The 12,259-nt window shown below is 38.4% G+C and overlaps 1 non-coding gene across 1 annotated transcript; it reads right to left on the reverse strand.

Moving 5' to 3' along the window:
- Nucleotides 1–11,857: 11,857 nt before the first annotated feature.
- On the reverse strand, nucleotides 11,858–11,930 carry TRNAK-CUU. The gene has a single exon. It is a non-coding gene; the product is annotated as a tRNA-Lys (tRNA).
- Between the last annotated feature and the right edge of the window lie 329 nt (nucleotides 11,931–12,259).

Genomic DNA, 12,259 nt, shown 5'->3' on the forward strand with positions numbered 1-12,259 from the left:
ACTCAAAGGTACTGTTTTGATTACATAGTTTGCAATGACAGGTGGCCCTACACACAAAAACATAAGTTGTTGACTTGGCACAATTTTTCTTCTCTCTTTCTGCAGTAGAAAGAAGTTGCTGGGATTTTCTCTCATAGGCCAATTATTTAAATGACCTGGTGACTGCAGTTGCATCTGAAAAGATATATTTAAGAGAAGAAAATGACTTACTTGACACCCTTAACAGAGGGACTTAAATAGGATTAACACATTGAAAGCTTCACATCTTCTAAAGAAGGAAATCCAGTTGGAATGGTGAAATGAAATGGGGATGTTCAAAGGAGTATTTCACTTTGCCCTTAATGACAGAAATTAAACATGTATGGAAATGTTTTCCAATGCTAGTATTTTTCACTGTAAAAGCAGTAAAACATTAAAGCTATTTTAAAAACATAGCTTTTCACTATTGTTTTTGGAGTTTTATGTCTGAAGTTATATTAATACTCAAAAATAAACATTTTCTGTGAAAAATAGAAAAAAGGGAAGAAATATTAGGTAAGAAAGTATAAGCTGTGAATGTGTGTTGAAACAAAATTAATACAGGATCAGATAAAGAAACATACACAAAGGCAGGATATGACTTATTAAAGTAACTAAAACAAGTATAGAAATGATATATAATAAATATGGAAATGCAATTGAAAAGAAAGGAGAATCATTGATTTCGGTCATTAATGCACATATATTTCTTTGAATAAGGGAACTTAAAATTATAGCAATTTAGATAATTTTGCTTGGTTAATAATGTTATGTGGTTAATGTTATTTTTCAAATTTACATCATTACCATCTACAAGAACAGATATCCTTAGGAAAGGAATGCAATAGAAAGAAGCTAAAAAAAAAAATGGAGGTCAACTCCCTTTCATTTCAAACTGCAACAAATTTTATTATACTATACATGCAACCTCTTACTTTTAGCGTTCTAGGGAAAGGCATACATTAATTTATACCTATATGTACAGTTTATAACGTGTACCTTTAGGTTAAGTATATGTCAACTGTGTTTGACAAATTTTATATGCTCTTCTACTCTCTGGTACACAGCAAGGTATAGCATTATGATAAGTCAGTCTTGGGTACACTTAAAATTAGGTCCAAAATCTTAATAAGAAATTGAATTTAAATGTGCCCCCTAACTAGATAGGAAAGATTAGCCTTGAGGAAGATGATTTGGATTATTCTCCAATGGGCAAAAACTCTATGAACCAGGGCATTATAGTTAATGTTAAGACTAAACCGTGAGAGCTTGGTGCAAGGCTGAATTTTGGAATGAGCATTTGCACATGGATAAAACTGAGAAAACCAATCTCATTTGAAAGTGTTTCCCAGGAAAAAGGTCCTCACAAGAATGGGCTGACTGTAAATGTCTGGCTTTTGCTGGGAACAGTGTTCAAAGAGGCCATAAAGAACTAATGAAAGCATGAAGTTAAGTGAGTTCTACAAATAAAAATAGTGACTAAGATGGTCAGTTCAGAATTACTGGCCTTGGAAATATTAAAGTCAGAGAGATGAGGGCAGACACTTTTTTTTTTTTTTTTAAGAATTTATTTATTTGAGAGGGAGAGCAAGAAAGAGCCCAAGGCGGTGAGAGAGGTAGAATCAGGCTCCCCGCTGAGCAGGGAACCTGACTCGGGCTCTACCCCAGGACTCTGGAATCATGACCTGAGCAGAAGGCAGACTGAGCCACCCAGGTGCCCTGAGGGCAGACACTTTCTATAATCCAGCTGAGAACTAATAAAACCTAAACAAGTGGACTGAAAGAATAAGGAGAAAAGACACTTCTCACTAGATATTACACAGGAAGTAGAACTACCTACCTGAATTCTAAGCCCCTCATAAATCCACTCCAAATGACTCTTCCTACAGAATAACTTTGCTTTTTGGGTTATCTCAGAGAGTGCTTGTATTGGTTGAGTTTCTTTTAGTCCCTTGTTCACAAGCAATAGAATTCTAAGCCTGACCAAAAACTGAATACATGGATAAGGCTTGGAATAACTCACAGGATCATGCAAGTGGTAAACCATGCTTTCTGACATTACTTTACAGTTACTGATAATGACATCATTTTTTTCTCCCGGAAGTAGATTTTAGTATGGAAGGAAAATAAGGAATGAGTCCACAATTCATGAATGGAGGATGCCATAAAACCTTTGCAAAAGCTCCTAAGGGAGGGAAGATGATCAACAGGGAGAATGATGGTCTATTGGTCAAAGTAACATACTTCAAAAGATTGAAAAGTTCAAGATCATCAAATGTGCCAAAGTGATGTTGCAAATTGGCACGACTTCATTTGTCCACTTCATAGAGCTGTGCTTGACTTGACAGCATCACATTTATTTGACCCTTGATGATTTTTAGTTACGTTTTTGTCTAGGTTTCCAATGTGTTACTTTGATCAGGGTCATTTTACAGAAGAGGAGCTAGTCTAGACATACCTTGAAGATATTATAGTGGTTCCACACCACTGCAATAAAGCAAATATTGCAATAAAATGAGTCAAATGAATTTTTGGTATCCCAGTACATATTTATAAAAAAATTTGTTTACACTCTACTGTAATCCATTAAGTATGAAATAGCATTATGGCTAAACTATGTACATAATTTAATTAAAAATTACTTAACTGCTAAAGAATGCTAACCATCATCTGAGCTTTCAGCGAGTTATAATCACTAATCACAGATCACCATAACACATATAATAATGAAAAAGCTTGCAATATTGCAAGAATTACCAAAATGTGACACAGAGATACGAAGTGAGCAAATACTGTTGGAAAAATGGCACCAATAGACTTGCTTGATGAGGGGTGGATGCGAACCTTCAATTTGTAAAAAATGCAGCATCTGCATAACGCAATAAAGTGACACACAATAAAATGAGATATTCCTGTATTTACTCCATGAATATATTATGACTTTCAGATTCAAGTGTTGAACTATTCATTCTGAATTCAATAGTTTTCCTGTTATAAGCAGTGGCCTTTTACTTATAATGTTTCATAAATTTGCCTTTAATTATCTTAAACATGGAGATCATGCAAGTGTTAATTAAGAATGCATACTTCCAAGACATTTGGCAACGTATTAGATCTTACAAGTTTTCTGGAAGGCATAAAGGAAGCAGTATGTACTCTTAAAAGACTTCACTTTGGGAGAGAATTTATCCCTCTTATAAAAGAATTATAATGTCCAAGATAGAAAAATGCACAAATATAGATAGAAAGATGTTAGAGAAAAAGAATCATAAAACCTGTGAGGAGTACAGCAGTATCAAATAATCTGTCATTGGTATTTTTCAAAGGTTGCAGTCGAGAGTTTCTCAGAAGTCTCACTGTGATTGTAAACGTTCCTGGGAGATAGAAGAATTCTTTATATATACCAAAGCTCCCTGTGTAACCTGTATGGAGTGTCTTCGCTGGATTCTGAACTCCAGGAAACTAAAAAAAAAAAAAAAAAAAAAAAAAAAAAATCAAAATGAGCTTCTTTGCACTCAGAGAATTTGCTAGCTCACACAGAGATAAGCATATTCCAACTGAAATTATGAGACACAAAAAGGCAAATAGCAGCAAAATCAAAATGTCTGTGTTTTATTCATCAGAGAGTGTTCAGCATGAGTTGGAAGGGATGGGAAGGGGATACTAGGAAGGGCTGTTTAAATTGGATGTTGATAACAGGGTAGCTGTTTCATAGATATTTCATAAGGAGAGCAAAGGAAATGAACTTTAGAAAAACGTGCTTTACAATCTTTGACGATGGAAAAGAAATGTAATTGCTCTGAGTCTCCATTTCCTGTCCCATAGACAAAAAGTTTAAAGCATGGTTTGGCCCAGGTTCCAAAGCACAGAGTCTAATGTGACGCTTACACACTAAGGCTTTGGGGTGTGGGGTGAGGGATGGGAGGTGCAATGTCAGGGCAAGGGTGAGGGACAAAGGAAGGCAAGGCAGGAAAGGAAGGACACAAGTAAAAGGTGGGGAATTGCTGAACTGGCCACAGCCTTAAAAGAAAAACACATGGTTAGACATGAAGAAGTGTCTCCAGGGAGATCAGACCTCCAGCCTTCAGAACAGCCTGTCTGGTAGAGGAAAGAAGGAGAGCAATATGCTGGTTACTTCCAATTTCTGGTCTCTCCTAGTGAAAGGTTGCCCCAAGGGGTGCCAATGTCTCCCACGCTTCCAGGTTCTCAATCCCAGTGCCTCTGGGCTGCCACTGGGGAAGCCACATCTCACACTCCATGGATTCTTCTCAGCCCAGAAACGGATGGGAAAAGCCCAACCAATGTGGGTGTAGGGGGATCAGACTGGGGTCCCAGCAGCAGGACAGTTCCCGCATCACCAGACACAGCGCAGACCATGGTGAAGGCCAGCCTTGCACCCAGGGAGGCAGAGACAGGCCCAGAATTAAAAGACTAGTAGTGATAACCTGTTGTCTTGCCCATGACAGGGGAAGGGGCAGGCCTAGAGAAGCTGGGGGGAGGCTGAAACTGGGTCTAATACAGATGAGATTGATGTCAAAGGCTTTCCCCAATTTTAAGATTCTGCAACCACATGGGTCTCTTCACATGAAATCCCAGAGTGTCCAATACTTCATCAATTGAGATGATTCAATAATTACAGAAAAGCCCATTAATTTTCCATTGGCACCATTCCAGTGAATAACAAGAGTTCATTATACTCCCTCCTACTCCCCCACTCCGGTAGTAATTTCTGAGTTCCATGAAATCAAGTCGAGAAGTGAAATATGGAATTGTGTGCTTAAAAAAAGATGTGCTACAGAGGCAAATCTGACCTTCGTCCTGAATTACATAGACGGCCCCTTATTGCTACCAGCTGTGCTGCTTCGGGCTCACCGTGCAGCCCCTCATTCTCCTACACGTGAAGTACCAGAAGGGGCTAATGCACGGAGATGACTTCCTTGTAGCTGCTAGGTTTATTTGCAGAGAAACGTGAGCAACCGTGCTCCTTCAAAAAAACAAAACAAAACAACAAACAAACAAAAACATCTGTATTTAGATGAAAAAGATTTTTGACAATGTTTTTAGTTTTATAATCCTGTCCGAAACAGTCTATGGCTTCATGTAAATCCTCAGTTCTAGGGCATCCCCCAAAGCCAGTCCATTTAAAGATTAAGTGGTAAAAACAGAAACTAAATCCATGAAATATGGCCAATGGCCTCCTGTTCTCTAGGTTGCTTTTGGAAATGCGCACAAATCATTTACGTAATAGGCCACGCCTCTTCATTTCACGAAAGGGAAGGGGTAGCGTGGCTACCAAAAACTCTCACACCTGTTTGCTTCATTCACTTACTCGTTTGTGGATGAAAAGAAGTGGAAGAAACAATCAGCACTGTTGTGGATCTGTGTGAATTGCACCCCTGAGTTGTGCAGTGCCCAACGTGGGCAGACTTTAGGGCAACCTTGGGAAGAGAGTTCACAGATCCCAGGGAGCAGCATTACTTCTATGTGAGAGATTACTTGGTTTGCAGGTGAAGTGGTTGGTATCCAGAAACAGCCGAATGATCTGTCCGAGAAGAAGTGAGAGAGTAGAAAATAGCCCAGATCTTCTGACTCATCTGGCAGCATTATCCTGTGAATAAACCCTCAGGGAAAAGGAAATTTAACGAAGTACCACATATGAGAATGATATGCAGTAGGTATTTAATCTGACTGAAGTATGACTTTGAACAAAAAATGATTCTCTGTCAGGCGGCACTGAACGCTCAGTCCAGACGCCACCAGCAATCAATGCCTCCCTCCTCACCTCAGAGCGGAAACTTTTGACAAGAGGGAATGTTCCATGTTTATTTTTCAACTCTGCTTTTGCTCTATCAACAACTTTANTTTCAACTCTGTTTGCTCTATCACAACTTTATGCCCCTGACCCTTCAGGCTGTAGTGCACGCATTAGAGTGTTTTGTTAAGGTCAGGATTTAACATCAATCCAAATGCCAGGAACATGAAACTATTGGACAGAAGAAGAGAGATGGTAACTCAGTCCAATTTGCTCAGTAAAATGGCCCTCTCATTAAAGCATTTACCACAAGAGAGTTTGAAACTATTAATACAAGTAATAGTCAGAAAAGCAATAAAAGTCGTTATTAATAATTTAAAGCCAACATAGATCGAATGTGTATTTATTACCTGGCATGGAGCTAAAGGCTTTACATACATTATTTTATTAGTCTTTTTGAGAAACTGGTGAGGTAGAAACCATTAAGTGAGAAGCTAAAACAGAAAGGTGTGTGTGTGTGTGTGTGTGTGTGTGTGTGTGTTGGGTGGGGATGGGAGGGGTCATCTCGATTCAATCTATATCGAATATTGGCTACAATACACAGCAACTTTATGTTCACTGTCTGTGGGACGAAGATAAATGAGACAGGGTTCCCAGCACAAGTGATTTGCAGTCTAGAGGATTAGAGAGGCATTCACATAATTGTGGGACTGCAGATTTAATTTATTCACATTCTCACAATCTCCCATTATTACAGAAAATGGATGAACTGAATATAAAAACCAAATGAACTGTAGTTATGCCTGATGGTAATTAAAGAAATAAGTAAAGTTAATGAGGCCGTTAAAGGCAAGTTTTAAAGAAAATTCCAACAGTGCTTCAAATAAAAGCATAATAATAATTACCCTTTACTCCCCACACAAAAAAGAAAGAAATGACAAAAAGGTAAAATTCAGATGCTATTTCTTTTAAAGTCGTCTTCCATTCCACTATTCAAAGTTATTAAACAAATGGAAAGCAGACATAAAGATGGATTTTAGAACACATTAGCTTTAGAAAAACCAGTGTAGTCACCGCCCAGCCGTATCACATATACTCTAAAAGGTGTGCATTTGAGAAGCCCATAGTTGATTACGGTCACCGAGCAACGTTGTTTGAATGACTTGACACTAAATCTCGAAGAGGTGACCGCAGAGAGCAATGACTCCAGAGTGAACTGCGTATTCTGTTGGAACGCTTGGAGCCCCACGGCTGCCAGCTTAGAGTCGTGTGTAAGTGAAGGATATTGCAGAGTTCTTAAATATCTAGAAAAACCTTGGCATGGTGGGCCCAGGGCACTTACAACTCCTCGACAGTCAGATAAGAGCCCGTCCAACGTGAATCGATCACCCGCAGTCCCAACAATCTTTTTCCGTGACCTCATGGCTCTTGATATTTACGAGGGTGACAAAACTCCACTTCATTTTAAATCAGATCATTTTAAAACTCTTTTACCATTTGGGAAAAAGCAAAGCATGTTAGTAGACAAAATGGAGAACTCTAAAATGAGTTGTGATATGATCGGTGAATAGCGGGATAGTTTTCCTTTTGGGAGAGAAAACATTTTGCGGATTGACTAATTGCTTCGGTTAATATATGCTATCACAGCTACATTTTGTATTCTATTAGCTTGACTAATTAAAATATTTATGCTTTCAGGGGTGCCTGAGTGGCTCAGTTCATGAAGCACCTGCCTTGGGCTCAGGTCAGGATTCCAGGGTCCTGGGATCCAGCCCCCAGTCTGGCTCCCTGCTCAGCGGGGACTCTGCTTCTCGCTCTCCCTCTGCCCCTCCCCCTGTTCACGCTCTCTCTCTCTCTCTCTCTCTCTCTCTAATAAACAAATAAATAATCTTTAATAATAAAATAAATAGATACCCTTTCTTTACATAATCTTATTCTTAAGATTCATATTCAGTAGGTGATGTTTATTATAGTTAATGGCAGGTAGCAGGAATGGCAGTCAGTGTTTCAGACCAGTGGTTCTCCAAGTGTGCTTCCTAGACCAGTGGCACTGGCATCCCTTGGGAATTTTTTAGAAATTACCAGGTCCTACCCCAGACCTACTGTATCAGAAACTCTGGGGATGGGGTTAGCGATCTTTCTAAGACGCCCAAGAGGTGATTTAGCTGTGTGCTAAAGTTTGGGAACCACTGTTCCTGCTCTCCGAGACCAGAAGGTATAAACCAATTCATATAACTAACTGGCTTCTACAGGACAATCAAATGGTTATGCCATTGGCTTCCTGGAAATTCAGGCCCCAGTTAAAAGCATTCACATTCCTATTTCTAAATCTCTATGCTGGTCAAATATAATTATAGTCTTAATTTGACCCACTGGCCTTTAGTTTGCAACTTCGCTTTTAAAGGCATAGGTATTTAGCAACACAAATTCAGAAAACATTTGCAATTTTAAGACAGGTTTGCCAAATTTACAGGAAAGAAAATATTTTACTTGTATCTCATCACCCTGGCACACACCTTGGAAGCTTATCTCATACCTCAAAACTTTCAAAATTGTTGATGCCCAACTGGTAATTAAACTGGTTACATGGTCCAATGACCATAAAGAAATAGAGGAAATTACAGCTCGCACAGGTCAATGGCCATAGGCATGCGTGTGATGGGTCCATTCAGGACAGGTTATGTAGTTTTTAGAGGTCAGTGGAAAATGAAAAAAAAAATTATAAAAAAAAATGCATGCTCCATTGCCCAGTCAAATTTCACTTATAAAACACAAGGTCAAGGTAAAACGTATTAAGAATTTCAGGATGTTAGCAGAGTGGTACCTTTCTGAGCACGGAATTTTGTGTGACAGCTCAGATTACACACCTATGAAGCCAGCCCTGGGTCCAGGGATCTCTCTTTTGCCTCCTGTGGATACTACTTGCCTATACTGCCTGAAAGTGAACAGGTAAAATCTAGGAAAAGATTTGTAGGAAGAGCAACTAAGGCACAACCATTTTACACTATAGGATATATGATATAATTGGTTGAAACTTGAAAAAGATTCCAAAACTAGTAATGAGCATTAAACATATATAATCCACCTTAACATTTACTTCCAATAAGACTTTGTTCTTAATTATATCTAATGTAGACTACCTTAGGCTGAAAGTTTCCTGAGGACAAGAACTTTGCTACTCTTTTTTTTTTTTAAATATTTTATTTATTTATTCGACAGAGATAGAGATAGCCAGTGAGAGAGGGAACACAAGCAGGAGGAGTGGGAGAGGAAGAAGCAGGCTCATAGCGGAGAAGCCTGATGTGGGGCTCGATCCCATAACGGCCAGAATCACGCCCTGAGCCAAAGGCAGATGCTTAACCACTGTGCCACCCAGGCGCCCCAAGAACTTTGTTATTCTTAATCATTTCTGTGACATGATTGATACTAACCTATAATACGTTATACTGAGAATGGCATTTAATAACCAAATTTTCCAAATGAGGAAATTAAAATTCATGGAAGCTTATACAAATATTTTCAGGTCACACAGATGCCAAAAACATTATTGATAGAATCATTGCATCTTCCAGATTTCTAAATTACTCCCAAAATATTGTTTCTGGGACAAATTAAAAATGTCAAGGGACATTTTTAGGCAAAATAGGCACTTACCTACTGAGCAAGATTTAGGGCACTTTCAAAAGTCTTCCTTTTACCTTAACATGACCCATAGCTCATGTTGCCTGAAATTTCTTTCAGTGTAGAACCATTGACTTGATCAAGGCATCACACTGTCAACCAACACATGCTCTTGACTTCATCCTGTGTCAGGGCAAAACACTATTTCAGAATTGAGCAAACTACTGATTTCACAATAGCATCTCGTGGCTTTTAGAACAAAATCCAAACATCTCATGATGGATTAAGTACATTTTTCAAAGCAGGGCCCTCCCTACCTTTCTATCCCATTTCACATCATGCTACCACTTGTGGACTCTTCTCTGGACACATTGTCCTGGAACAGGTATAGTTGTGCTTTTCCCCTGACTCTACCCAACTGGCTTTTATTTGACCTTCAAGTCTAAGCAGAAAAATATCTCACAGAGGCTTTCTCTAACTTTCCTATCTAATATCCTATCTCCATCACCCACTCCCTGCCACAAACACCACCCTGAATCATGCTTCCTTGTTGCCATGGTTACCTCCTTCTTGGCAATCACTGCAACCAGCAATCCTCTCTCATTTTTATTTGGTTACTTATTTATTTAGGCATCTTCCCTCTAGAATATAAACTCCTTTAAGGCAGTGACCTTCTGTCTTGTATATCTCCATATCCTTAATAACTCTAATAATGTCTGGCCCAGAGTAGACAGTGAATATATAGTGACAGGTGGTGAGTAAAGTATAGAAAAAAAGAATATTTGAGTGGCTCTTTGAAAGGGCAGTTAGTGAAAGGACATAGTTGTAAGAGGAGTCATGGGGGAAAAAGCTGGAGGGAAGAAGACTATGTCCAATCCGAGATGATGTTGCCAAAGGAGGGATGAGCTAGACAAGGGCGTTCCATAAGAAGGTCTTGGTCTAGCAAACAGGCAGGTAGATGCCGGGACCTTAGGAGAGAAGAAACATCAGAAAGGAAAATTGAGTGGGAACTAAAATGCCTCCTCACAATATTTTCATGGGTGTAGTTTTATTTAAATCTGACAATATTTATGAGAAAGCATCCATAAAATACTTTCTCATTCTAAGAATGCTTGTAATTGGCTTTCTCATGAATGCATGCAAATCGAGCAACACCTAGTTTGAAGACTGGAAAACTAAAAGTCTCACGTGTTGACTGAGGACAACAAAAATCAACAACAAAATCAGGTTATAAGTGAGGCTCACAGATCTAGAAAGCGTGACATTGGGATTTTAGGCTTGTGGTTATTTTCAGAAAATACTTCACCAAGGTTAAATTTCAAAGCCGAAAGCTACCTTCATCTACCTCTTTTGCACTCAATTGTGACTTTTTTTTTTTAAATGCTTTTGAGAAGTTTTCCTTGTTTAGTCACAACTTGAAGGAATTTTATTTTTAGTTTTGACCTAAATCAAATAATGTCGAACCATAGCTTTTTTGTAAGTGGGAGGGGGTAAAGAGCAATAATTTTCCCTATTTTAAGCAACTTGAACTCTATCTGCACTCAGAAAAACAACACTCTCAATAACCTGAACATGCAAACTTCAAAACTTGGCAGTGTGAGACCGTCTGATGGAGGAAAAAAGCAGCCAAAGCCACATCTAATGAAAAACTGTCTCGTACTTTAGAAGTCACCCAGATTTAAATAGCATGCCTTGACATGAGATGAAGCACAATTTCCTCTATTTTAAAAAAATGTTATCTCCATGTATAATGGTCCAATGAGAGGTCGTGCAGCTAGAAGGTTTGGTTTAGAGTAACATAACTATGACCATACAAATCTGATTGTAAGATTTAGGATGCCTGGTAGTACTCCCCAAGAAACAGTCTCTAATTACCTTCCCTGTCACCCTCTGCCATGAGCAATAGGTGACAAACCAGATATCATCTTGATGTTGATTTTGAATTCTAAAGTCTGACGTCAACTGTCAGAATCCTTAAAATTATTACATTGATTGGCGATTGGAAAAAGCTACCCAAAATATTTTGAACCTTATTATCTCAGGGTTGGGACTTGTTCCAGGAATCAGTGGCTGAGTTTTTTACTCCTCTTGGTTTTTATAGCAGTTTATAAATTAATACTCTGCATAGACAACTGGAAGCAGCACAAGAGTGAAGATGACTTATGTTACATACCATGAGAGTTCTCTCCTCAGTAGCTGAGAATTAATAAGGTACTGCAATTTGGTGAACTGAGTCGGAGACTGTTTAAAAAATATCTTACAATCAACATGAGAGAATATTCCCTCACTAATCAATTGTAGACTTAGTTGTGACTCCATAAATTCATCCTAGGCCGTTAAGATTGTAAGATGATTATGAGGTCAGATTAGCATTATGTAACAATTTGCTACGTGAATTCAGGTAGATTAGAAGCCTAGTTTTTTTTTTGTTTTGTTTTTTTTCTTTTTCTTTTTAGGAAAGCTCTATGCCCAACATGGGGCTTGAACCCATGACCCTGAGATCAAGAGTCACATGTTCTACCAACTGAGCCAGCCAGGCACCCCTGGAAGCCTAGATTTCTTGATCTGAAAATTGAAATGATAAAAATCCCTATATTCTAGAGTTCTAAAAAATAATGAAAGAATCAATGGTATAAAGTGCTTAACATAGGTCCTAGCACTCCACAGAATACTTGCACGCTAGTGATGATAAAGTAAAAGTGATTGAAGTAATATAGGTGGTGGAAAAGATAATGTTAGTAATAGCAAAACATTTCATACCCTTAATGATAATATATCATGTAATTACAGAATAACCTGGAATTTCTTCAGAGATGAGCTGTATCAGAAATCTCTCTTATTATTGAATATTTCAGGGATGTCATTTGA

This window comes from Ailuropoda melanoleuca, chromosome 1 (genome assembly GCF_002007445.2).
Source record: "Ailuropoda melanoleuca isolate Jingjing chromosome 1, ASM200744v2, whole genome shotgun sequence".
Lineage (NCBI taxonomy): Eukaryota > Metazoa > Chordata > Mammalia > Carnivora > Ursidae > Ailuropoda > Ailuropoda melanoleuca.